The following is a 27,574-nucleotide window of genomic DNA, read 5'->3' on the forward strand; positions in this document are numbered from 1 at the left end:
AGAATTACTTTATTTGATAGCTAAAGTGGATCAGGAGCTCTGCATCTAGGGTTTATGGAAACCACTGCAATGGCGCAGAGCGCATCTCCTCAGCCGCACCACAGCAGTCGCCTAACTGAGCACGACAATACGCCACTGGATTAACAAGCGCGGAAATGGGCAACCCCCAGGGGGGGGCTTCAAAGCCCTCCCCCACCGTGAAGCCCCCCCCACCTCCAAATGAGAGCCTTCAGCGCAAACCTGGTCTTTACCTTCAGGACCGGAGCATGAGAAAGCGGATAATAGAGAACCCCCTCTGCAAGAAAAGACAAACACACTCCCCAGTCAGTCAGAAAGGCGCAATGAGATACCAGAAAGGAAAATGGAGCACACAGAAGCACCCAAGGTCACCTCGAAGACATGCAAACCCATAGCAACTGAAAGCCGAGGATAGAACTACCCAGTCATAGGATCAATGGGCCAATCCAGTATATGAAGGATCATGAACTCATTGGAAAATTTATTGGATTCTGGCCAACAGAAAAAGCATTGCATGGATGGATCTCGGCCAAATGGAAACCCAAGGGTCATGTCACTCTGTAGCTAGGACCAAAAGGGTTCTTCACGGTGATTTTTCTCTGCATTGAAGACAGGAATCGAATAATGGATGAAGGGCCCTATTTTTTCAACTCTGCAGGTCTGTATCTAAGGGAATGGGTAGAAAGATTCAACCCAGACAAGGAGGACCTCAGTTGGGCACCAGTATGGATCAGGATGTACTCGCTGCCAGAGGAATATTGGGATGAAGATTCGCTCAAAGATATTGGAAACGGGCTGGGGGAATATATAAAATCGGTAGAAGAAACGAAGATGCACAGATATACATCCTATGCCCGCATTTGCGTCTTCATGCACCTGGACAAGGCCCTGCCGGACTCGGTAAGTCTCTTCCACGATGATTATGAATGGATTCAACCCTTGGATTATGAACACGTACCCTTTCGCTGTCGCAAATTCCATGCTCATGGGCATCTTTTTCGGGATTGCCCGCTGAATGCCAAGCCTCAATCCCCTGATCCCTCTGACAAGCAGACCCAAGATGGCTTCACCAAAGTAACAAATCGCAAAAGATTGCACAAAAAACCCTCAAATGGGAAAAAACCCCAGCCGGAAGCCGCATCCTTTCCTTCTACCAGCAACAGCTTCGAGATTCTCGCTAATACCTCTGAAGATCAGCCCCTGAATTCGAAGCCTAGACCCCCGCCCATCTCCGCTTCCGCCAACCCTCCACCCTCTGGATCCTCTCCCACTCCTTGCCATCCCGAAGTTGACCATGGATCCCCTAGGGAGAATAGGAAGATCTCGGACGGGAAAGAAAAGGACATGGATGTGGATGGCATCCCCAACCAATCCATGAGCGTAGCCATAGCTTCAGAAGACATGAACTAGCCACAACTGATGGACGAAGAACCGGAAAGCTTCGACTTGGGAGGACTTGACATTTTGGAGCTTGAATCAGCCTGCAAAAAGAAGGATTATGACAAGATTCTAGAGCATCAGCTCAGCACATTGGAAGTCATCATAGCCAGGGCGTACCAGCAACAACAGTTAGGCATTCAACCGGGCAGTCATTGGGACGGCGGTCTCATCACAAAAGACTCCAAGAAGAGAGGGAGAAGAACTGATCTCCAACGAACAATCGCAATAGGGAAAATCCTGGTTGACTCAGGCAGGTATGCGAAGCTGACTAAGTACTACAAGCCCACCACTAGTAGTGAATCATGAAGCTCACTTCATGGAATTTAAGGGGGCTCAATAGCCCAGGGAAACTAAGAATGATAAAGAACATGATAAAGCAGGAGAAGCCACAGATTTGCTTCCTTCAAGAAACAAAGTGTAACAGTAACACTCTGGGAAACATACTTTCCAGAGCTTGGCCAGGCAGTTGTTCAGTAGCAGTGGATGCTTCAGGGGCTTCAGGCGGGCTGGCTATTGCCTGGAACTCGCAAGCGATAATGCTCTCAGATTTTCATGCATCCCACCACATTATTCAGGCCACTTTTCACATAATAGGCACAAACGTCCATGGCCATCTTACCAACGTCTATTTCCCACAGGAGGCAGGTAATAAAATAGCTTTACTAAATACGATAGAAGCACTGAATCTCCATAGATTCCATCCCCTTTGGATCATTGGAGGAGACTTTAACATGATCACTAAATTAGAGGAAAAGCAAGGGGGTCGAGCCAGGATGGAGCAGGAAAATGAACACTTCAAAGAGTTCATCCAAAACAATGCTTTAATCGATCTACAGTTCTGCAATGGTACGCATACATGGAGTAATCACCGGACTGGAAGGCAACAAATCGCATCCAAACTAGATAGATTCCTCATGTCTGATAATGTGGTCCATTTAGGAGGTGATATAGCGGCAGCAATTCTCCCTTACGCAGGTTCTGACCACTGGCCCATATCCCTTCAGTGGCAAAGACCGGGCAATGCCAATAGGAGACCATTTCGCTTTGAAGCATTCTGGCTCACCCATCCCGCATTCAAAGACTTCATCAGAAATACATGGAACAACTTCCAACCACCAGAGGGATCCAAAATGTTCCAGTTTCAACAGAAACTCAAATATCTCAAATCCCGTATCAAGCTTTGGAATCAAGAAACCTTTGGAAACATTTTTCAGGCGCAACAGGATTTAAACAGGGAAATGAAAGAGCTCCAGCAACAAATAATCACGGGGGGACACAATGAAGAAACTTTGGAACAGGAGCAACGCATTCACAATCAATTGGAGGAGAGGAGAAAGCAGGAGGAAATATTATGGAAGCAGAAATCCAGGATAAGATGGCTGAAGGAAGGAGAGAGAAACACTAAGTTCTTCCACAGAACCACTGTACAGCGGAGAATGCACAACACTATTCCTTTCATTCAGAAGCAGGATGGGGAAAGAGTAGAAGAGCATGATGAGATCGAGCAGGAATTCATAAGACACTTTCGGCAAGTTCATCAAGAGCCCCAAACAGATAGACGGCCTGCTATTGAAAAAATCACCCGAAATGTGCCAAAAATCATCACTGAAGAACACAACAAGCTCCTTCTGCACCCTATTCTACCTCAGGAGTGATAAAAACAGCTAAATTCACACAATCGCAGAAACTCAATCATATATTATGCACAAATGGTGTATGTGCAAAGACACTCACACACACACGATTACATTCAGATTACTCTATTAAATAGAGTTTTTGAGATCCAACTTATTCCTAAATTAGATAGAGAGGTTGAGAGAATTTCTCAACCATCACAAACCAACTTCTTAAATATGGAATGTAAGCATTAATTCCAACATCCCCCCTTAATGATTACATTACATGAAAATAACAAAATAATCAAGCTTATCAGTAGATGCTCCATCAAGTTGCCTCATAACCCTCGGAAAGGTGTAGTTGGCAAGTTGGATTCCCGAGTTCCCTTCCTCAACTCCCGAATCAAGGACCTCCCGAAGTCAATTACTGGACAACATCCCAATCTGTCGCATAACCTCATTAGGAAACCACTTCCACGTCTACCACTAATGAGGGATCCTTCCCTAGATCCGCAACTGCCATACTATCTGGACAACCATCCATATTGAGCCTTACTACTACTTGATCTTTAAGTACTGGCATCAGACACATAGTTGAACTGCTGGTTATTTTAAAAGAGTTTAATAAATCCCAGAAAATACACCAAACACTGCCTTCTCAAGTCAGAACAAAATGGGCCGCTCACGCCACGGTCGTTGGCCGCTCGAACTAGTCTCCAGGTGACAGATGAAAACAACGCCCTTCTCTCCCATTTGAGCCATTGTGCATGGCAGTATACATAAATGCTACAGCGCGGCAATATCCTTCCTAACACAGGATGTCGAAACCAGGGTTCGAACCATTCACACTTCTCACCCATCCAAAATATAAATTTACAATACTGAAGAACAGGTAAAAGAAACAGCGAGAATGTCACCTTGGCTGCATAATCCACCTCAGCAAACCTGAAGGCGATTCCCAAGGAACCAAAGAGTATAGAAAGCAATGAAGCAGCTTCAGAGAACCGGGCCACGCCCAAATCATCGTTCTCGGCTATGAGCATGGCCGATAATTTTTCAAAAACTTCTGCAATCAAACGCAGAGGCTTCTCCACCTCGCATATGACTTGGCCTTCGTCTACTGTCATGTTTGCAACAGAGTTCAGAGGCACTGCACACTATTCTGATAACCAAACGACCCTCACCGCATCACGGGTTTCTCAACATACTGGTCTGTTATTCCCCTTCCAGCAATGCTCTCACAGTTCTGCGCAACTCGAACAAGTAATCAAACAGCCACAAGTGGAAATGGCCCAGCAAACCTGTTATTGCTGATATCAAGCTCATACAGCAGGGTCAGATTCCTGAAGCCGTACCATTATAGCGATTCCCATCTCATCCGATACGAGCTTGCAGTTGGTGTCCTGGTCGGCATGAAGCGGAAACCTCAACAGCGGAACGCCATTGCAGAGACCTTGCAAGATCGAATTCCAGTCACAGGGCGTGAAGAACCCACCGACGGAACGATGCGATAGCAATGCCAAATGATGATGGCAGGAACAGTTAGAGGCGACGACACCCTTATCTTCGATCTAAGTAAGTGGGCTTCTCATGTCCAGGCATAACCACCACAACACTGTTCTCTGTATGTACGTACTGCATCTCATAATTTTCCCACCGTCAGGAGCTGAAGCTAAAAACACGTTTTGGAACACATAGATCGATGGACAGCGGCAATGCCATCGGTGCTCGAGCTCAGCTAACAGACTGTTTCATCCGCTACGAGCAGTACAGGGCCTGCATCTGGAACATTTGCAGCAACGCCAGTTAAAAAAAATGGAGAATACGCTGTCCAGAACGCAGAGCAAACAGCTCTTGAACGCAAGCTTATTTCAGTTCTAGGAATTTTATCACAACACAGCACAACAGGCCTCTGATCTTAAGCTCCGATACCATGATAAAAACAGCTAAATTCACACAATCACAGAAACTCAATCATATATTATGCACAAATGGTGTATGTGCAAAGACACTCACACACACACGATTACATTCAGATTACTCTATTAAATAGAGTTTTTGAGATCCAACTTATTCCTAAATTAGATAGAGAGGTTGAGAGAATTTCTCAACCATCACAAACCAACTTCTTAAATATGGAATGTAAGCATTAATTCCAACAAGGAGGTGGACACTGCAATGCATCAGCTCAAGGAAGGAAAATCCCCTGGCCCGGATGGCTTTACAACCACATTCTTCCACACCTTCTGGGAGCTGATAAAAGATGAAGTCTGGCAGGTGGTGGAGGAATCGCGCACTCTTCACTGGCTTCTGCCCTCTCTCAATTCTACCTTCATTGCGCTCATTCCAAAGGAAGAAAGCAACAATACTCCGGATAAATTTCGTCCAATCGCTCTATGTAATGTAATCTACAAGGTGATATCAAAGGTCATAGCCAACAGATTAAAGCCGCTGCTACCCCTGCTCATTTCGCCTGAACAATCTGGCTATGTGGAAGGGAGACAGATCTTGGACGGCATTATCCTCACGCACGAAATCATTCATTCTCTCAAGCACACCAAACAGGCAGGTATGATTCTCAAGCTTGACCTGTCAAAAGCTTTTGATAAGCTAAGTTGGGTATACATACAAAAAATGTTAATAGCTTTTGGTTTTTCTCCAATGTGGGTTCGATGGATTCTGAGTCTCATATCTTCAACTTTCTTCTCCATCCTTGTAAATGGCATCCCATCCCATCCCTTTAGTCCCTCAAGAGGCATCTGGCAAGGCGACCCTCTCTCGCCATTCCTTTTTGTTCTCATGGTGGAAGGCTTGGGCCACCACATCAAACAAGCTCTCCTCTCCCAGCAAATCAAAGGTCTATCCATTCACAACTCCCCTGCTATAACCCATCAGTAGTTTGTCGATGACAACATGCTTTTCGGGTACCCATCTGTACAGGAAGCTTCGATGTACAAATCCTTGCTGAACGACTTCGCCGAGGCTTCGGGAACTAGCATTAATAAGACCAAATCTCAATTTTTTTTCTTCCACACTCCTCCTGTTATTCAGCGTGCCATAGCTCGTATTCTGGGTTTTTCCATAGACTCTCTCCCTTCTAAATATCTTGGAGCCCCCCTTATTGATTCGGCCATCAAGCATACCTCTTGGCGTATGCTCCTCGAGAAGCTTGAATCCCGACTCAACTCATGGACTCACAGATCTCTGAATATAGCTAGTAGACTGGTGCTAATCAAGGTTGTGCTACAGGCAATGCCGCTTTACCTATTTTCAATCCTTGCAGCTCCTAAATGGGTAATTAAAAGAATAAAGGATCTACAACGCAACTTTCTTTGGGGGGCTACAGGTACAAATCGCAAATGGGCTTTGGTAAAATGGACCACTGCGTGCAAGCCTAAAGAACAAGGGGGTATTGGTCTGAGAGACCCCAGTCACAGTAATGCTATTATGTGCGCAAAAATCTGGTGGCAATGGCTATCCACCCCCAACAAACCATGGGCGGCCATTTGGACTGCTAAATATGCCAACCACAGGCCACAGGAGGAGCTCATCAGACTAACGCCCAATGCAAAAGGTTCACTCATATGGAACGCAGCCAAACAACACTTCTTAATGATACAACAACACAGTTTTTGGGAAGTTAGAAATGGCAGAACAACTCGTTTTTGGACGGATGCATGGAACCAGTTGCCAAAGCTCAATGGCATTCTCAGTCAACTTCCAGGCCACTCCGGGGAAGAGCAGCATCAGGAAGAGATATGGCATTATTGGACTCAGGAAATAGATCAAGGATACAGGCAGTGGCAGCAAAGTGACACGATAATCAGTAGAGCGGATCACCAAACTATAAGGGAACTGGAAAGGGAGCTCCAAAAACACCGAGTAAGATACTCCGAGGGCAGAGACATCCTTCATTGGGGCTACTTTCCAAAAGGAACCTTCTCCACCACAGAGGCATATAAAATCATATGTTCAAATCCCTCGCCCCTAGATCCCATATGGGGAAGAATTTGGTCAACAGGTACCTGGCCCAAAGTCTCACTCTTCCTATGGTTGGTGGGGCATAGGAAAATACTCACTTGGGACAAACTCAGGCGAAGAAACTATCATGGTCCCTCAATCTGTGTTAATTGTAACTCGCAGGAGGAAACACTTCAGCACCTTCTGGATTCCTGCACCCTTGCCAACCAAATGTGGGAGAAGGCCAGTTTTCGATGCCAAAGAAGATGCAGGGTGTCAGACGATATCACCGACTCCATTCACCAATGGCATCAGAATCCATACAAAAGTGAAGTTCTCAACCAATTATGGAGATTGATTCCTGGGCTCCTCACTTGGTGTATCTGGAAGGAAAGGAACAAGCGCATATTCAAAGATCAAATTACTCCACTAGAGATCATCTGGGGAAACTTCTGTCTGAACCTCAAAGAGACATTGGCGCTTCGCACGTGGATGCCGGATGACTTTCCCACTCTGGCAAATGAGAAGGCCATTTGGGCTAATTGGAATATGCCTCTCCCACAGGGAAATCCAACTCAAGCCCCCTCAGAAAGCAGCAATGCAAAGAAGGAATCCTGGACCTCCCCTCCAAAGCACACTTTCAAGCTCAACTTTGATGGAGCATCAAAGGGCAACCCTGGAAATGCTGGATATGGGGGAATTTTTAGAAATCATGAAGGCTCACCCCTCCTTATTTACTTTGGCAACATAGGATGGGATACCAACAACTCGGCAGAATTGGAGGGACTGTGGCAAGGACTTCTCCTTTCCAGAAAACACAACTTTCACCCCCTGGAAATTGAAGGTGATTCCCTAATCCTCATCAACATGGCTAAACAACTCCTTAATGGGACTCATGCTAGGAAAATTGCCAATAGTTGGAGACTTGAAGCTAGATTGGAGGCCATAGAACAATGGCTTCACAATAATCAAGCCACCATCTTCAATCATGTTAAAAGGGAAGGAAACAAGGTAGCGGAACTCCTAGCCAACCTGGGTGTGTAATTTGAACACACTCTAACCACAGGGACGCTCGACATAATCCAAAACCATGATCATGAACAGGAATGAAAACTTCTGGTTCAAAATGATGTTGCCCTCCCAGATGCGGGTGCTTGCGGTGAATATTAAAATGATGGGACAGGGTCTGGGCGAGGCAGATCGCCACCTTCCTGACTAGTACAAGTTTAAAAAGGATACGACATTTGGCGCATGGCATGAGCACAAAGATCGGTATATGGGATTTCATTACAAACGGTTTGGCTCACACATCAGGTTCATAATTATGGATACCACCTCCGCATGCACCATCTTGCATCAGAAGGCGAGATCCATCAATGCGGAAGTAATGGGAGGAGCCTCTCGAGGTGTGACAAAGAATGATAAGGTCAGGGGAGGTCCTGGGGAGGCGGCAACTTCACTGATTTATTTTCTCTTCTCGCTCGCCTCCGGTCTCGCTTCGAACTTCAGGTCGCCTGAGGGGAAACGGGTTCCTCTGTCGCTTGGCTCGGCCCTCTCGGCGAAGCAAAATCTGCTCCTCTCAGCGTTTCTTTTCGGTGTTCTATGCTGTTGTTTTCATTTCCATATCTCAGTAACTCATCTCTTTTTCTGGTCGTTGGTTTCGGATACAAGCAGGGATTTCTCTGAACCAGGTTTGGCTCACTAGGAGGATGGGTTCAAGCTCAGCAAAGGAGGTTCGATCAGAAGGCAAAGCTGCTGCCATCAGTTGGTTAGTGCTCGGGTGTTGCATTCCTAGACCTCGGCTATTGTTATTTTCAAGATGCCTCGTCTGTGACCAAGGATGGGCTGCCGTAGAGGACAGCCGAGGCGTGCACCAACCAAATCGTCATCCAGTGAATTGTCAAGGGGGAGTCGCCCTTTAACCCGAAGCAAAAGAGGGAGATCCCGTGCCACCAGCTCTCGCCCCGGGCCTGTCCCAATCTCTGGTTCCGCCATCTTTACCTTTGATAGCGCACTGAACCGACCCAGGATTACTGCTTATTTCATGGTGGTTTTTTAGGAAGAAAGCCAAGCCAAAGATACAAGGACTCAGCCAGGGGGTTTGGGGCCAATCTCGGCTCCCTCTTCTTCCTTCCAGTTGAATGTCGAAAATGCTCCTCGGCAAGCAGCAAATGAACAGACATGCAAAGCTCAGGATGCGATGATGGTTGACCCGAGTCCCTCTGCTCAGAACACAGCACAAGCAGAGGATTTTCCAGATATTGGTAGGTGACGTATCATAGAAGAGCCCCCTGATGATTAGCTCGTCCACCCAAGCCTCTTCTTCTGGTAGTGTGCCCCTCACCACTGGGCATGATTGTAAGGTAAATGGTTTCTGGGATCTTTGGTGTTTCTTAGTTTTTTGGATAATTTTGCACTGTCATATGTATCTCAGCTCGGTCCCCTGCGTGGGTCATAAAAATAGATAGTTTTCACATATGTTTTTTTGGGATAGTTCTGCCTCCTACCGGAGCAGAGTTCTTGACTTCGGTCATGATGTAAATTTACCTTTACTCTGTTAATAGAAATAGACTTATGTAGAAAAAAAAAGAATTACTTTATTTAGTTAGAAATTTTAGGCTTGGAGAATTGTTTGGAAAAATAAATTGGTTTTTTATATCCTAGGTCTAGTATAGATAGTATATAGAGTATATTCACTTAAGGACACAATGCCTTCAAACTTTATAAATGCTCCATGGTTGAATTCTCTTTCACCCATTGATATGGTTACTATAACCATTGATATGGTTACTATAACCATTGATATGGTTACTGCCTCGACCTATGTTTCATTGTCTCTAAACACCCAATGAGTTGTAATCTATTCCACTCTTATGGAATATTCATTTCCCTCCTCTCCTTCAAAGTGTTTTTCAAATAATACAATAATGTTATTGTTGTCCTCTTCTTGACTTGCAAAAACAATAGGGTTTATAGTATTTCACTTTTTTTTCCAATAAGCAAACTCCCCACTAAAAGAGGCAGTTCAAATCTAGCTTAATGAAGTGGGCATGTATCCTCTTCCCCTATAGTTGCATGCAGAATGCATGGCACATGTGAAGAGGAAAATTATGAATGATAGTCCACCGACATGTAGTATTTGACTAAAGAACTTCAATGCCTCATTGGAAAGCCCATTATGGGAGCATCTCCAATTGTTTCATTCCATGAGGGTTCATCCCTTTTAGGGATGATGTCAAATAGTTGTAGAGAATTATTTATCATTCCACAGTTTTCATACGAAGTGTTACCTTTGTGAAACTACGGTTGATCATATGGGGTATGAAGTGGCAATATGAGTACCATGTACAAGTAAAGCCAATATGCCATTTGCATAACATGCTGACATGGAAACATACAAAAAACCCTTGAGTAAACTTTGAAAGGCTATAACGTTGTGATAAAAGTTCAAAATTTAGCAAGAATATTGTTGCTGGAAATGTTTCAGTGAAAAAATTCTATATATATGAGCTCAAAAGTAACCCTAGAATAATATTCTTAGAATAAAAAAAAAGTTGAATATTCCCAATCCTTGATAGCACTTAGGGGGTTAGGTATGTTAACCCTATTTTTTTCCTTTTTTTGTATCTAGAAGAATTACCAATTGGGTCAAGATCATGTTCACGTGGCATGGTGTCAATTCCAACCGTTACCACTAAACCTCTGGGTGAACCCATGCATGCCCCAACCTGCAACCCATAAGGCTAGTGAGGAGGGATTTTGAATCACATACATCACAAAGACTTCATATCATGACAATCACTAATCGAGTTGTCCTGTGGGTAGCCATAATTAACCATTTCGATATTGTCATTTTAAAGCATTATTTTTATGTGTAATTTATAACATTAATTAGACTTATGCAAATATGTATAAGCCTTGTTTCTAATCAAATATATAGTGTAGTTGATATGGTAATAATAAATATGTAATATTGATATATAACTTTGTGTTATGTTGTATGAATGTGTTTTCCATGCAAATTTGAAATTTCATTTTATAATTCATTAAAATTCTAAATTTCTTTAAAATGTCTATATATAAAAAACAACATAAAAAATAGTATTAATTATATTTTAAATTTTCTTTTTAGTCGCTAAGCACACGCATAAAAATAATTCATGAGGTGTAAACTGATTGGTTTATGTGGGGTTTAGCCTTCACCAAGTCATTAGTTCAAATCTCATGGGGCGGGGTGCGGGGTTGAGGATAGGAGCCACATTTAGGGGAATTAAACTATCCAAAGAGCATCCATGCTTGACCAAAATTATACCAAAAATAAATATTATAAGATTAAAATTTAAAAGTTCTATTTTAATTATTAAAAAAGATATACATACATATATATATACATATATTAAAATTCTATTTTAATTAATTAAAAAAGTTTAATGTAAAAAATAAATATTATAAGATCAGAATTTATATATATATATATATATAATTCCATTTTAATTATTAAAAAAAAAATAATATAGTTATACTTGATTATATCTATATATATATATATATATATATTAAGATTACAATTTAAAAGTTCTATTTTAATCATTAAAAAGGAAACCATGTATATTATAAAATATATATTAAAATTTAATTTGTCCTTGAATTAAATTGTGAATTAAAATCGAATTTAGTCTTAACAGCTACTTGGAAATAATTAATTAATTAATTTTAACTAATTAGTTGGAGAAATTCAAGTTAAAAGTCTTTCTAAAGTCATGCAAGAGTTATCCCTTAAATTAAGGAGATAAGATTGAGTTATATTTGAATTGTAATTAGTTAAATCAGTTTACTGAGTTAAGTCTAGTTAAATTAGTTCCAAACTGTTTGAGGAACTAATAGAGAGTTAACAGTTAGTTGATGCATGCATGCACTCAACTAGTGCTACTCCAGTTAACTAAAGATTCTCTCATTAGAAACTCATGCATGTCTATTCTGAGAAAGACCTAGTTGAGATTAATGACAATGATAGTGCACTATTAGTTGCATGTGTTTTCTCAAAGAGAAAACTCATGCATGCAATCAAGGATTATCCTTGAGGATTACGCAGTTTTAAGGTTGATCATCCACTTGATAATAGCAAATCATCCACAAGGAACAGCCCAAGGAAATAGGAGCTTGGAGGGTAGAGAGGAAGGCTGTAGAGAAGCCAAGATTGCCTGTGAGCATCTGTGAGGATTGTACTCAGAGCTGGCTAACTGTGAGAGCTAAGGCTTTGTATAATTCCTATATATTTCTACCATGTATGATAATACAATAGTGTGGGGTTTTTAGCTGAGGCTTTCCCCAAAGCATTTTCATGGGTATTGTTCCATTGATTCTTCTTCTTTTGGTTATATTGTTTAGCTTGATCTTTAAGTTTTGCAAAATTGATAGTAGAAGTATGTTATAGTATTCTGCTTTGATTTATATTGCATTATCCGATTAATCTACATCAGGAATTTCTACAGAGCTTTCAAAAAGCTCCCAATCTCTATAAAGTTTTTATACAGAGTTGTATATACAACCATAATAAATCAACCACACTAAATCAGTCAAATAATTTTTGCCCTTAATTTCATAACAAATCAATTTAATATAATGATAAATCATTCATTTACAAATATTATTATTTTCTATGTTATCATTGTTAAAAATAATAAACCATTTCCGATTTTGAAATTCACATGACTTCATGAATTTCAATATAATAAGATGTAATGCTCTCCATTTAAAACATAAAGAGGAAGGTTTGACTACTATAGAATGGTTTTTCGAGAGGGGAATTTGTGAAAGTTTGGCTTCGTGGAACTCCATTTTGACGGATAATCTATAGCGCAACAACACTCCACAGTCCATGACTCTTGACGGATTTGCGGAACATCATCATCTTTGACGAAATATTTCTTGTCCAGAGTTCCATAAAATAGTCTCTTCTATGACGCAAATGTCAAAGAAAACTTTACTCGTAGTGTGAGTAACATAAGTTGCCACCGATGCGTTTTCGTCATTTCTGTCACATCTGAACGTGAGAAAAGGGCTTGCCGACGGAGGAATCCATTTTCCGTTAATTTCTAGATCCGTTGAGTTGCTGCGAGGTGTATGGTGAACCGTCGAAGACCCAGGCGCAAGATCAAATCCACATGCATCAATTTTGATGTAGAATACCTTAATGCCGAACCATGTAATATCTAGTTGCTACTGCAACTGCGTCTTCATCCAACTTGCAGATTTAGAATAAATTTCTTTGAACATTTTTGGTGTCATGACGGACACATGATAACTTTAAAGTAAATATCTGTTCAATAACGTGGATAAATCAATCGTTTCTGTTTCCCATGAATGAATCTGAGAACTGAGATCATACATTTGTTTCCATTTCAAGATCTCTGCATAAAGAGGAAAAAGAAAATTCAAAGTTGAATAAAGATGCAAGAAGTTGAGGATCTACAACTAAAAAAAGGTAAAAATATAGGAATTATGACAGATTTTCTTGACATCACGCTTCATGATCTGTGGTTCAGATGAAAGAAAAAGAAAATGCTTAAACGACCTTGTGGTAGTGGCTATTATTGCTATCTTAATCTGACCAGTAGTTGGAAATCTCATTTATGTGGTTTAAAGGAACGAAACAGTCTAGTTCTTGTGACAATGGAAGTTAAAGTTGCTTCAGAAAAAACCCGAATATGACTAAATACCAAAGCAAATTTTAAATTCGTGAGTTTTTCAAGAGAAGTATTTATGTACCTTGATGTTTTGATTTCGAAAACAATATTGTATTGTTAATGGAGTTCATGAATACTTATAGGCAAACCCAGTGAACTTCACAACTTGTTGAAAATATGAATCGCAAATTTGAAAGAGTAAATTTATCAAAGATAAATGTGAAGCTATTTTCTTCTTAAATAAATTATAAATATCACTAAATTCTTCTCTCAGATTACCCGAAACGCGGAAAACATGTTGCAAGTGCATTATTTTTGGAAATAAGTTGAGTAAATCCTAAGCACAAATAAATTCCTACCTTTGTTCACTATTCTACCCATCGTTCACTTGTCCCCATAGAAACCAATTGTGAGAAAGGATTGTTGATTTAACGAGTTAAAACTGATTATGATAAAAGGGCATTTGTTTTATGCACAATTATGTACAATTCAATCCCAAAGACAAAGGTTTTCTGGAAGATGAACCTTCTTTACAAAACTCAAATCATTCTTGTCAGATATGATTTTCATAACTTGAAAGACATAGACCTCTGAATTCTTGCTTGATGCTTGATCAATAACTTAGGTTGAAGGCCTTTAGATTTCATAAATGTGCTTGGGATTGGTTGCTGTTGGTAATTGTTTGTGCTAGTGAACACAACGTCTCGTGTGGAACCAATTCTGTAGGACTTTCAAATACCGAACTCATCAAAGCCCTTGGTTTTTCGTTATTCATCATAACTGTATGAAGATGGTTCAGTCCCAAATTATTGCAAAAGGTTGCACTCAACATTTTCCAGCGCATATGATGATCAACATCCGAAATCTTTTAATCGTCTAATATCACAATAACACACTGTAACAAATAGGGGAGTTCTTCTTAGAAAAAATGCCTTACGGTATAATTAAGAAACTTGTGCCAGGCGGTATAATTAAGAAACTTGTGCTTAAGGCAGAATTGACCCTGTGACCTACCGCTCGCGGTGCATGATTTTTGACCAACTAAGCTAATCCTCAGGACTCAAAATTTCTCTTAATTTATATTGTAATTGTTACATAATGATCTAAATAAAACTAATTATTTATATTAAACATGAACATTACAAAAAAAACTGTTACTTTTAAGTCATTTTACCTTTTATATAATTTGAATTTTATATTTGATTTACAAATTTAATTAAATTATTATAACTAATTGCCATATACAAATTAAAATTATTTTTTTAATAAAAGTAAAAATTAATATTTACCTCTCAATTAATAATTTTTTTGTTTTATAACATCAGGGCACATTTTACTTTGTTTCTTCATTCCAAAACTCTTATTATCATGATGACCCTACAAATACTTTATAAACTTACATTATATCTAATCATAAATTATTTAATAACATTTCATTCAAATAAATAATTTAAACTTTAAAATATTATTTATTTATTTATTTTTATTTTTTTATAAATATATAGAATATACAATTCTAAAATGCTTTCTTTACCTTGAAAATAATTTGTTGAAAATGGTCTCTTTAAATTCGAGATAAATATTATAATTAATTCAAACATTTTTTAAATGCTTTCTTTAAATTCGATTCCAAAAAAATGCTTCTTTAAATACAAGATAGGTATTATAAGTAACATACAAAACACTAAAATTTAATTAAACTAGCATTTGCACCAGATGTTGCAAAAGAAACGTCGTAAGGCATAAAGTGCGGAAGAATAACAACATAAACATGTGAATGGACTACTTGCAAATCTATTCCAAACACCAAAATTTCAGCCTTTTACTTGCAAATGGCTTCCAACTAACAAAATTTCAACTTTTTACTTGCAAATTGATTCCAAACACTAAAACTCCATAAGCCGGAATAAATTTCAACTTTTTACTTGCAAATTGATTCCAAACACTAAAACTCCATAAGCCAGAATTGGTGATTTGAAATGAAAAATGCGAACAAAGAAATGATGGATGACTAATCTTAAGACAAGTTTCTACATTGAAATCGCAGAATGGGAAATCGTGTGGGAAGCAGTGGTGGTTATCTCTGCATCAGGTAGTTGATTTATAAGAACATCATCCCCATTAAAGGCAGAAATTACCGATGTCATAGGCACAACAGCAAGTGCTACCAACAGGGCATGCATAACAGTCATCGCACTTTGCTGGAGGTGTGACTGGAGAGGGAGGGGAAAAGTATTCAGACAGAGATCACACTGACTTTTAACCGGAGAAAAACCCTCAGGAATTGAACAAATCCAATTTATATTCATAAAAGACATGCATTTGCACGCTTGTCATTTGTGGCTTCCAGTTTAAGTTTCTACAATGATATATTGTTAATTCTCTGTTCGGCTTGGTCTCCATTATTCACGCACCATTTTTGCGTTTTCAAACTTCAGGGAGATGACAAGTGTAAAAGAAGTCTTAACTATCAAACAAGGTAAATGTAATGTTCAGTTCTCTCAAATGTACTTTAAATATCACCCTATGAAGTTGTCACCAATTTGAATGAGATGGGTATGTCTGTTGAACCTTAATTTATATAATTTCTGAGAGTGCTTTGAGACACACATGGCTGGTTTTCTGCATCATTATTTCATCTTTTACAGCAATAAAACCTCTTATGCTATTTCATCATAAAGCTGCGCTTGTGCTTCATATTTTTAGTGAAAATGGCAAAACAAGGAGTAGACAATGTGGAAGAGTTGAAGGAAGAGATTTATAATGAAGAGCTCCTGGACTATGAAGAAGAGGAATTGGACGCACAAGCATTGGAGGAACATTTTTCCACTAATGAAGCCTCCAAGAAAGGTTATGTGGGATTTCCCACTGAAGCCAGAGCTCCTTCGAGCAATTGTGGACTCTGGATTTGAACATCCCTCAGAAGTTCAGCACGAGTGCATTCCTCAAGAGATTCTGGGCATGGATGTACTCTGTCAGGCCAAATTTGGAATGGGTAAAACAACAGTTTTCGTGCTTTTAACTCTGCAGCAGATCGAACCCACAGAAGGCCAAGTCTCTGCCCTAGTTTTGTGCCATACTAGAGAATTGGCATACCAGATATGCCATGAATTTGAGAGGTTTATGACTCATCTGAAAGAATTGAAGGTTGTTGTATTCTATGGAGGTCTGCCTATCAAAACTTACAAGGCAATATTAAAAAATGAATCCCCCCAAATAGTTGTTGGGACCCCTGGAAGGATTCTGGCATTGGCAAAAGACAATGATCTCAGTCTAATAAATATAAGGCATTTTATTCTGGATGAATGTGACAAATGCTGGAATCTTTGGACATGAGGAGAGATGTATAGGCCATTTTCAAGATGACCCCTCATGACAAGCAGGTCATGATGTTTTCAGCCACACTGAGCAAGGAAATCAGGCCTGTCTGCAAGAAATTCATGCAGGATCATATGGAGATATATGTTGATGAGGCCAAGCTCACACTTCAAGGTCTAGTTCAGCACTATATAAAACTGGCTGAGGTAGAAAAGAACAGGAAGCTGACTGATTTGCTGGATGTCCTGGATTTCAACCAGGTGGTTATATTTGTGAAGAGTGTGAAAAGGGCTTCTGAGCTATCCAAGCTGCTGGTGGGGTGCATCTTTCCTTGCACCTGCATTCATTCTGGAATGCAGCCGGATGAAAGACTGATGAGATACAAAAGTTTCAAGGAGGGGAGTAAGAGGCTTCTGGTTGCAACTGATCTGGTAGGCAGGGGAATTGACATTGAAAGAGTTAATATTGTTATCAACTATGACATGCCTGAGTCTGAAGATACTTATTTGCACAGGGTTGGAAGGGTTGGACGGTTTGGCACAAAGGGTTTTGCAATTACCTTTGTCTCTTCTACTTCTTCATCAGAGGAGGATGTGCTGAAGCAGGTTCAAGAACGTTTTGCAGTTGATATCAAGGCACTCCCAGCACATATAGAAGCATCAACATACATGCCATCATGGCCATTGAAATCTGCTCTGGTGTCTGCAATAATTATCCTTCTCATTCATCTCAGTTTTGGCATGGTCTGATTTTGTTTTCTATTCATAAAAACACAGCAGATTCATAAAATTGAAAGGAACAATGGCCATCAAGGCATTTGTAGACAGACCATCACAATTTCAGTCTTATCCACGACTAAGACGTATTTGGTTTTTCTATGAGAGCCATGCATGTTTTCTTCTATTTGTCCTAATTATACAAAAACCCATGTTTTGAGCTACAAATTTTACAACAAATTTGGATTTAGTGCGATTAAAAAGCAATCGATGGGAAAAATGATCATATTATCAAGTCATCAATGTCTATAATGGTCAAAATTGAAGATATATGTCTGGAATATCCCAAAAATTTACAATAAAATCTTTGAAATATGCACATCAAGGAGCTTCCTTCTCACTAGTTATTATGAGTGGAACTTCAACCAATCTTGCACCCTTGCAAGGAATGTTCAGTTAGATTTTGGATGAAAGTAGTCATGTTATTCCACAGAAGCATGCTGTGGATATTGCAAAAGCCAACATTACAATGGTTGGATTACAAGAGGTTTCACGAAAACCAAAATAGTCCAGCAAACTATCATGGGTTTGAATCTCGAGCTCTGGAAGAACACGGAGGAAGAGGATCTCCGCAGAGTCTATTGTTATCGGTGTAGGAGGATATCGGAACCTTTCGAAGCGGGATCCCATGCGGAATTCTTACTGACAGGGAATTAATGGGGCCGCCTATTATATTATTGGCCACTGAAAGTCTCTGCAAATTGACCAGACCTCAAAGGCGCAGCTTCTTCAGCCTCCTGAGCCTCCCAAATGACAAGGGAATAGAGCCAGCAATTTGTTTCAAGGCGCCCATTTCCAAAATTTCACGAAACTGGAGATCTCCTGAGGACTCCGACAGCGTGCCCTTCATCTGAGTATCCGATATGAAGTCGCTCCTGGACAGAACACAAAATGAGGTAAATAATTATTGCATTTAAATAAAAATTTAATAGACATCAAACATTATGAAACTGCAAATTCTGGCTTCAAGGCATTCTGCAAGAGTTTCAGATGAGTATCTTTGACAAAAATGGCTCCATAAGGGCTCGAAATTGCATATGATTGGAAAGTGGGTGAAAGACAAAAGAAATGTCCTAAGAATCCAAAACTTATCTTTACGAGGAGACCTCCAAGGAGAGAAAGGTGAAAATCAACCTAGATGTTGCATTTACAGTAACTCTTATGGCCTAGCTACTCTAGAAGAAGTACTTGCTACACCACTTCTTTTTAATGTTTCTAATGGCACCCTGTAAATTTTGAATGGACATGCCAAATAACTAGATAATTAGTTGATAAATGACTAATTAAATGTATATAATGGCACCATGTGAATTTTGAAGAGACATGCTAGATAAATAGATGATGATTTAGTTAATGAATGACTAATTAAACATTTATCCTTCAATAAGAGCTATAAAAGCATACAAATTAGTGTGATAGAAAAAATTAGACCAAAAATAGCTAGCAGAAAATGCCAGTAAAAAAAATATAGCTTCTGGAAATACCATAGAAACAACCCTACAGATCAGAAAGTTTCTTTACAAAATGCATTTCCAGATCAGAAAGTTTCTTTACAAAATGCATTTCCAGGGCACAAAATGCAAATAGAAACTTAATGTCTCACCTAACATAACAATGATACGAATGTTCTAATTACTAGAAGAAAAGAGTTCAGAAGGCTTTTTCTCACTCCTGTTCATAATACATATTGTACATTTTCATACCAGTCCGAATGCATGGTAAAAAGTTGTCATTTTGACAGAACAGGAAAAAGCACATAAAAAATCTGGAAGCACATGAATTACAAAACTACAAAAGTTGAAAAGGATGAAAAAAATAAGCAGCAACATAGATACAAAACCATCTTCTTATATCGCCAGTTACTACTAAAAATACACCTAAACTTATGCTAATATATTTGAACATTTCATTTAATTAATTTTTATATTTAATCTAGTACCTTGAGTCCTGGCATTTCCTTCCTGACAACATGTTACCTTCTATCAATCTATGGTACTTGATAGCACTCTAAAGAGGAAACCACGATAGATGGACGAAATCAACTATTCACCATGCTAGAAGCAAGACAGTAAAATTCTGTATGAGTCTTTTGTGTATCAGGGGTTTGCTTCTCCCACTGTCCACACAGGCAAAATATTGACTCTAAAAAAATACAGAACGACCCTGCCTTTTTCCAAAACGCAAAAACCCATTGCGATTTTGAATTGCATCAGCAGTCCATGAACGTTGAGTTAGGCAGTTTTTGATGAATTGATCCTCAGATATTTTCATTTCATAAAATAAATGAACAATAAAACATTCCCTCTTGGGATCACATCATCACAGGTGTCCTTTTGGCTAAAGATAAAGGTCAATAATTTTCAGGCATGCAGATGTTTTTACTGTGGCATCAATAGCAAATGCTTTCCACGAGTAAGTTCAGCCATGGATACTTCTCAGTTGGTTTCAGGGAGTAATGCAATCAAAAGGCACCTTAGAAAAGAGGTTACTATGAACACAAAGTTCAACAGAATTAGCCCCAAAATAGCTAGAAACTGCACATATTGACCCAAAAAATATCTTCCATGTCTTATCATCCATGGTAGCATCCTGTGAATACGGGATTTGAACAGATCATAATTATACACATGTTGGGAATGATAAATTTCTGATGGAATGTTTTGTGGTTTTAAAGTGAACTAATCCAAACTTACAGATTTCACTTACAACGTTTTTCCCCTGGATCTAGCATGTGCCAGAAATAGGTGAATTTCAAAACTACAGGAAGTATGATTGGGTTAAGAACAACATTTCTGTACCAATAAAAAAATGATCAAATACGTTAATGATTCAAACAGGTAGACTTTCAACCAAAGGCATGGAAGAAAAACTATTGAGAAGATTATTCTTAACCCTGATTGTTTATAAATTATTATAGGCATAATAAATAGGGAAGGATGAAACACACCCATGGAGAAAATCCAACAGATTTGAATGCAACACAATGATTATGTGCATTTAATGATCAAAACAGGAAAGGGAGTAAAAATCAGAGATAAAGGAAAATATAAAACTAAAACAAGAAGTAAAAACAACCAAAGTAGAAAGAAAAGTCACCAAAGTTTATGAAAAGCCCAAGCCCGCTAATATATTTGTTCATATATATGTAGGCTTGAAAAAAGAAAGAATAGAATAAATAGGACTTGCGGCAGATAATTGCCCAATTTAGAATGTCTAATTTGCCTGGAACAGAAAGTTTCAGGTCACAGAGTTATTGCGTCCAAATAGGAAATTTTGATGACAATACCAGAAGCATTTACATGGAAAGAACAACTTTTTGTCAGTGCATTTCCGCTAATCAAAAAATCCAAAGAGATGTGCTCTGTCTGAACTCTGAAGCCTACAATGAATGACAATTCTTGATGTCCTAATAACTTGATTGAAGCTCAATAAGCACACATCTGAGTCAGTTCTTCCAATTATCTGAACAAAATGATTTCTTTTATAATTGGTTCATTCGCAATATATAGGTAGCCCTATGATGGTGAAATATCACAGTAGCTTTCAACTTCAAGTTTGAAGAGAGGCAAGCCTGCCTGATGAATGCACAAAGGATCATTCATCTTGGCTGCTTAATTCACCATTGCACTAATTAATAATGAATTCTTCAACTGCAGAACTTCTAAAGCTAAGGTCAGAGTTTATTGCACATAGAAAGTACGAAGACTAATAGCACGTTTTCCATATTCTCAGAAATGAAGTAAGATGTGATCTCATGCTTAATTCTTCGAAGATGTTAATAATCAATTGATAGAAACAAGTTTGATATGCTTGCAATCATCATGGAAATGCCCATCCAAAACAGGCCCCCACTTCAAGAAATCAAAACAAAGACACCATAAGCAGGCATGTGGCCGGCAATCAAGAAGAAATATATTAATCCCAAAAGATAGGCAGCATTAGCAAGACTCGGTTCATTTCTACTCAAGCAGATGGTTATCCCAAATTACTTCTCAACAACAATAACAGTATAGATCTCTTAAAAGCCCCAGATGAGAACACGCAATTGATATCTTCAATTCAAACGCGCGCGCACAAAGCTGTAGGAACTCAACCACTCACATCGCTAGCGGTGCATCTCAAATGGAAGGTGTTGGCGCATTCGCATATCACATAAAATTCTCTTCACATGCAAAACTGCTATTCACATGATATCTGTTGTCATGAGAATCCACGAGTAAGTTCAGCCATGGATACTTCTCAGTTGGTTTCAGGGAGTAATGCAATCAAAAGGCACCTTAGAAAAGAGGTTACTATGAACACAAAGTTCAACAGAATTAGCCCCAAAATAGCTAGAAACTGCACATATTGACCCAAAAAATATCTTCCATGTCTTATCATCCATGGTAGCATCCTGTGAATACGGGATTTGAACAGATCATAATTATACACATGTTGGGAATGATAAATTTCTGATGGAATGTTTTGTGGTTTTAAAGTGAACTAATCCAAACTTACAGATTTCACTTACAACGTTTTTCCCCTGGATCTAGCATGTGCCAGAAATAGGTGAATTTCAAAACTACAGGAAGTATGATTGGGTTAAGAACAACATTTCTGTACCAATAAAAAAATGATCAAATACGTTAATGATTCAAACAGGTAGACTTTCAACCAAAGGCATGGAAGAAAAACTATTGAGAAGATTATTCTTAACCCTGATTGTTTATAAATTATTATAGGCATAATAAATAGGGAAGGATGAAACACACCCATGGAGAAAATCCAACAGATTTGAATGCAACTCAATGATTATGTGCATTTAATGATCAAAACAGGAAAGGGAGTAAAAATCAGAGATAAAGGAAAATATAAAACTAAAACAAGAAGTAAAAACAACCAAAGTAGAAAGAAAAGTCACCAAAGTTTATGAAAAGCCCAAGCCCGCTAATATATTTCTTCATATATATGTAGGCTTGAAAAAAGAAAGAATAGAATAAATAGGACTTGCGGTAGATAATTGCCCAATTTAGAATGTCTAATTTGTCTGGAACAGAAAGTTTCAGGTCACAGAGTTATTGCGTCCAAATAGGAAATTTTGATGACAATACCAGAAGCATTTACATGGAAAGAACAACTTTTTTTCAGTGCATTCCCGCTAATCAAAAAATCCAAAGAGATGTGCTCTGTCTGAACTCTGAAGCCTACAACGAATGACAATTCTTGATGTCCTAATAACTTGATTGAAGCTCAATAAGCACACATCTGAGTCAGTTCTTCCAATTATCTGAACAAAATGATTTCTTTTATAATTGGTTCATTCGCAATATATAGGTAGCCCTATGATGGTGAAATATCACAGTAGCTTTCAACTTTAAGTTTGAAGAGAGGCAAGCCTGCCTGATGAATGCACAAAGGATCATTCATCTTGGCTGCTTAATTCACCATTGCACTAACTAATAATGAATTCTTCAACTGCAGAACTTCTAAAGCTAAGGTCAGAGTTTATTGCACATAGAAAGTACGAAGACTAATAGCACGTTATTTCCATATTCTCAGAAATGAAGTAAGATGTGATCTCATGCTTAATTCTTCGAAGATGTTAATAATCAATTGATAGAAACAAGTTTGATATGCTTGCAATCATCATGGAAATGCCCATCCAAAACAGACCCCCACTTCAAGAAATCAAAACAAAGATACCATAAGCAGGCATGCGGCAGGCAATCAAGAAGAAATATATTAATCCCAAAAGATAGGCAGCATTAGCAAGACTCGGTTCATTTCTACTCAAGCAGATGGTTATCCCAAATTACTTCTCAACAACAATAACAGTATAGATCTCTTAAAAGCCCCAGATGAGAACACGCAATTGATATCTTCAATTCAAACGCGCGCGCACAAAGCTGTAGGAACTCAACCACTCACATGGCTAGCGATGCATCTCAAATGGAAGGTGTTGGCGCATTCGCATATCACATAAAATTCTCTTCACATGCAAAACTGCTATTCACATGATATCTGTTGTCATGAGAATCAAGAAAGGGCATACCTTGTCATGAGTGCACAGGCAGGCAATGGCAATGGCAATGGCAATGGCAAAGGAAATTGGGATCGAGACGTGTTCCTCTGCACTTGCGAACATATGAATCCAACTCCAACCATTTGCGTTCGTAACAGCCTGCCTCAACATTGACTTGTATTTATACCAAATTATTGACTCCAGATTCTGTAGATCAAATTCACTGTTGGGCATATAGCTAGTCGGGTGAGGAAAGATAGTTGCACAGAAAAAGATAATTAATCCAGAGACCCAATAGACGAAATCACAGAGCGGAGCGGAGATGGATGTGCAAGCCCAATAGCTAGCCCATCTATGTCAAAAGTCATGTCATGAGGAGGAGGTGGGTGGGACTAAGTTGTGTTTGCCTATATAAAACAATTGCCCGGATATTTTTGTGGCGACTCGACCATTACAATCTCGGCCACTTTCCCAAAGTCCGAAGAAATAAAAAACGCAGTCTCTGCAAATTGACCAGACCTCAAAGGCGCAGCTTCTTCAGCCTCCTGAGCCTCCCAAATGACAAGGGAATAGAGCCAGCAATTTGTTTCAAGGCGCCCATTTCCAAAATTTCACGAAACTGGAGATCTCCCGAGGACTCCGACAGCGTGCCCTTCATCTGAGTATCCGATATGAAGTCGCTCCTGGACAGCAGCCCCGGCAGCAGAAGCCCCCTTGCACGCCCTGTTTGTCTATTGCAGGATACCCCTGCCACTGGCAGTAGTTGGAGCCGTTCCATGACCGCAGGCGCCTTGAGGTGTCATCGACAATCCGTGCCTTAGAAGTGCAGCAGCGCCTGGAGGAAGTAGCGTAGCGTCGAGCAAGGGCAAGCGGTCGATCTGCTAGGTCGCATCGTATACCGGTATGATCAATTGGATGGGTAAGATCATTTTCATCGTCTAACACTTAAATCAAAGGCTCAGAAATGTACACGTCATTAAAGAGGAAAGTTAATTTCAAATGGAAACGCCTTACGGCGTAATTATTATAAACTTTATTTATATATATATATATATATATATATATATAAACATTTATTTAAAATTTATAAAAAATTTAAATCTGATTTTTAAAATATTTGAATTTTAAGATATTTTACTTATCTTTATGCAATGACGTGTCCTCAAACCCAATATGCTTGGTGATTGTGCTTTTGACCTGTGGTGACATTGATGTGTCGGTTTGTATGGTTTACCGACACTGGGTTTGCCATCAACAATGGCGGTAAACCATTAAACAATCTTTATCATCAATGATATCAAATAGACAAAACTACACAACAAATTTTTATTTATTTATTTATTTTTCATTTAAAAGAAATTAAAATACTTCTATCTAAAATAAATTTAAATTATTATAAATAAATTTACTTTATTGAGAAGTTATTATAAAATTTGAGCGTTGTTTAAATCTAAATCCATGTAGTGACAATGTCACTACTTTTGATTTTTGTTTTTTTTGTTTTTTTTGTTTTTGCATATTACTCCATTTGATTTTTGTTTATCGTGTAACAATAGCATAGTCATATATATGAAAATAATATTTATAAAAAAATTAATAAAAAATCAAAAACATTAAAAAAAATTAATTTTATTTTTTAATATAGAATTGATATATAATATGTATATATTAAAATGAATATTAATTTTGTATTTATTATAAATATTTGAAATTTAATTTTTTTTAAAGAAAATTGTATTTAGAAGAATTTGTCTTTTATAAGTTAAAATGGATATATATTATTGATAATAATAATAATCTCAATTTAAGAAAAGAAAACTATATCTTTGCTTTTTTGCACATTGCTACTATTTGGCTTTTGTTTATTGTGTAAAAACGAGGGTTTTTTATGAATATAATATTCATAAAAAAAAAAACAAACAAACAAAAGCATTTAAAAAAAATGAATAATTCTTTTTATTTTTCAATATAGAATTGATATATAATATGCATATATTAGAATTGAATATAAATTTATATTAATTTTGTATTTATTATAAATATTTGAAATTTTCTTTTTTAAAAAATTTATATTTAAAAGAATTTGTTTTTTATAAGTTAAAATGAATATATATTATTGATAATAATAATAATCTCAATTTAAGAAAAAGAAATTATGCAAGAAACTTAGATTATTAAAATAAAAAGTAATATATATATATATGATAAATATAAAAAATATTTATGCTATAATGAATCATTCCTAAAGTTAAAAATTTAATAATAGAAAATCATATGAAAACTAAATAAAACAAAAAAATCTACAATGAATCTCATATTTCTTATTTCTCATATAAGCAATGCCAAAAATAAAAAACTTAGTTTTGATATTATATTATATTTAAATTTTATGTTTCTTAATTAAAAATAATAATTAAAATTTAAATAATAAATAATTTTAAATATTAAATATTTTCTTAATAATAATTATTATTTATTAAAAAACGATAAACATGCATTCCCATATATTTTAAGCCTTGAATGTTCATGGCGATCCATTGTTCTGCGGGCCTTCCGGGAAAAAGACGTAATTCTCACAATGTCCATTGTTCCACCGCTCTGTCATACATTATGGCTGTCCATTGCCATTCGCATCATTATTGTACCAGATTTTCGAACAGTGCAGTTAACCATCCTGGTACCAATTTTTCGAATGGTGGAGTTAAACACAGCACGCCTCCCAAAGGGATGACGTAGTGCCTGAGTCCGTGTAGCCCTGGTGGTGGGGGCGGCCCTATGTCGCTTGTTTTTTTTTTTTTTTTTGAAAAATTGAAGTTTAACTTTAAAAACGTAGATGTTTTTTTTTATGTACATACCAAAATAATAAGCAAGCACGATTACTATCTGTCATCTGCCGAAAAGCAGTGGCATAATGTGAGATAATAAATCAAGATTCGTGGTTTTTTTTCTTTTGCTTTCTTTTATTATTATTAAAATTAAAATTGGATTAAAAAATTAGAAATAATAAATGTTAATTATTGAGATTGCCAATTAAATTTTAATGTAATAGATTTTTTTTAAAAATACAAAATTTATTTATTTCTAAAAATATATAATTTCAATAATAAAAATTTGAATTTATGAAAAATTATAAAATTGAATTTAATGATTTAATAAAAAAATTCACATCATATAACATTTAAATAATGTTTTTTTATATAATTATTATTTGTTTTAAATAATAATGTTTTGGAAAATTTATAATTTTGAGTAATTAAGTGTTATTATTAAATCAGATATAACTATTCATAAATATCATTGTTACAACATATATTGGTATGTCATTGTTGCAATGACTATATCACAAATGCCATTGTTGTAGTAGTTGGGCATTTGTGGATGTGGTGGTCATATTATCTTTCCTCACAATATCATTGTTCTCTTCTGGATAAATGTCGATAGTGTTTTGACGCAAGGTTACCCCTGCTTACCCACAGTATGCATGCCAAACATGCATAAACTAATTTGCCCAGGAATTTGACCCACTAACGAGTCAAATCTTCAACCAACAATGGGTTAGGGCCCCCCTTTCTTAATCTCTCTGCGGAATAATTTATAGACTAACATAGTCTACCTCTTCATTTGTCCATTCTATCGGGACTCATTCTCCTCATAAACCTTAGTTTATAACCTTAAGCCCGCATATATAACCAAAACCCCACTCTTTATAACTATAGTTATACCGGACTTTAAACCACATCAATCCTTCATATCGGCGCT

At 37.8% G+C, this 27,574-nt stretch overlaps 1 long non-coding RNA gene and 2 pseudogenes across 1 annotated transcript; 1 reads left to right on the forward strand and 2 right to left on the reverse strand.

The window, feature by feature from the left end:
• Window positions 1-12,814: 12,814 nt before the first annotated feature.
• Window positions 12,815-13,310, reverse strand: LOC149238304 (uncharacterized protein At1g01500-like; annotated as a pseudogene).
• Window positions 13,311-16,552: 3,242 nt separating this feature from the next.
• Window positions 16,553-17,951, forward strand: LOC149238305 (DEAD-box ATP-dependent RNA helicase 15 pseudogene; annotated as a pseudogene).
• A 390-nt stretch (window positions 17,952-18,341) lies between these two features.
• LOC149238306 (uncharacterized) lies at window positions 18,342-24,739 on the reverse strand. The gene is made up of 2 exons (XR_016246373.1): window positions 23,846-24,739; window positions 18,342-18,689 (listed from the first exon to the last, which is right to left on the reverse strand). It is a non-coding gene; the product is annotated as an uncharacterized LOC149238306 (long non-coding RNA).
• Window positions 24,740-27,574: the final 2,835 nt, after the last annotated feature.

Source organism: Pinus tabuliformis, chromosome 8 (genome assembly GCF_031772625.1).
Source record: "Pinus tabuliformis cultivar Carrire ecotype Pingquan chromosome 8, CPIR1, whole genome shotgun sequence".
Classification (NCBI taxonomy): domain Eukaryota; kingdom Viridiplantae; phylum Streptophyta; class Pinopsida; order Pinales; family Pinaceae; genus Pinus; species Pinus tabuliformis.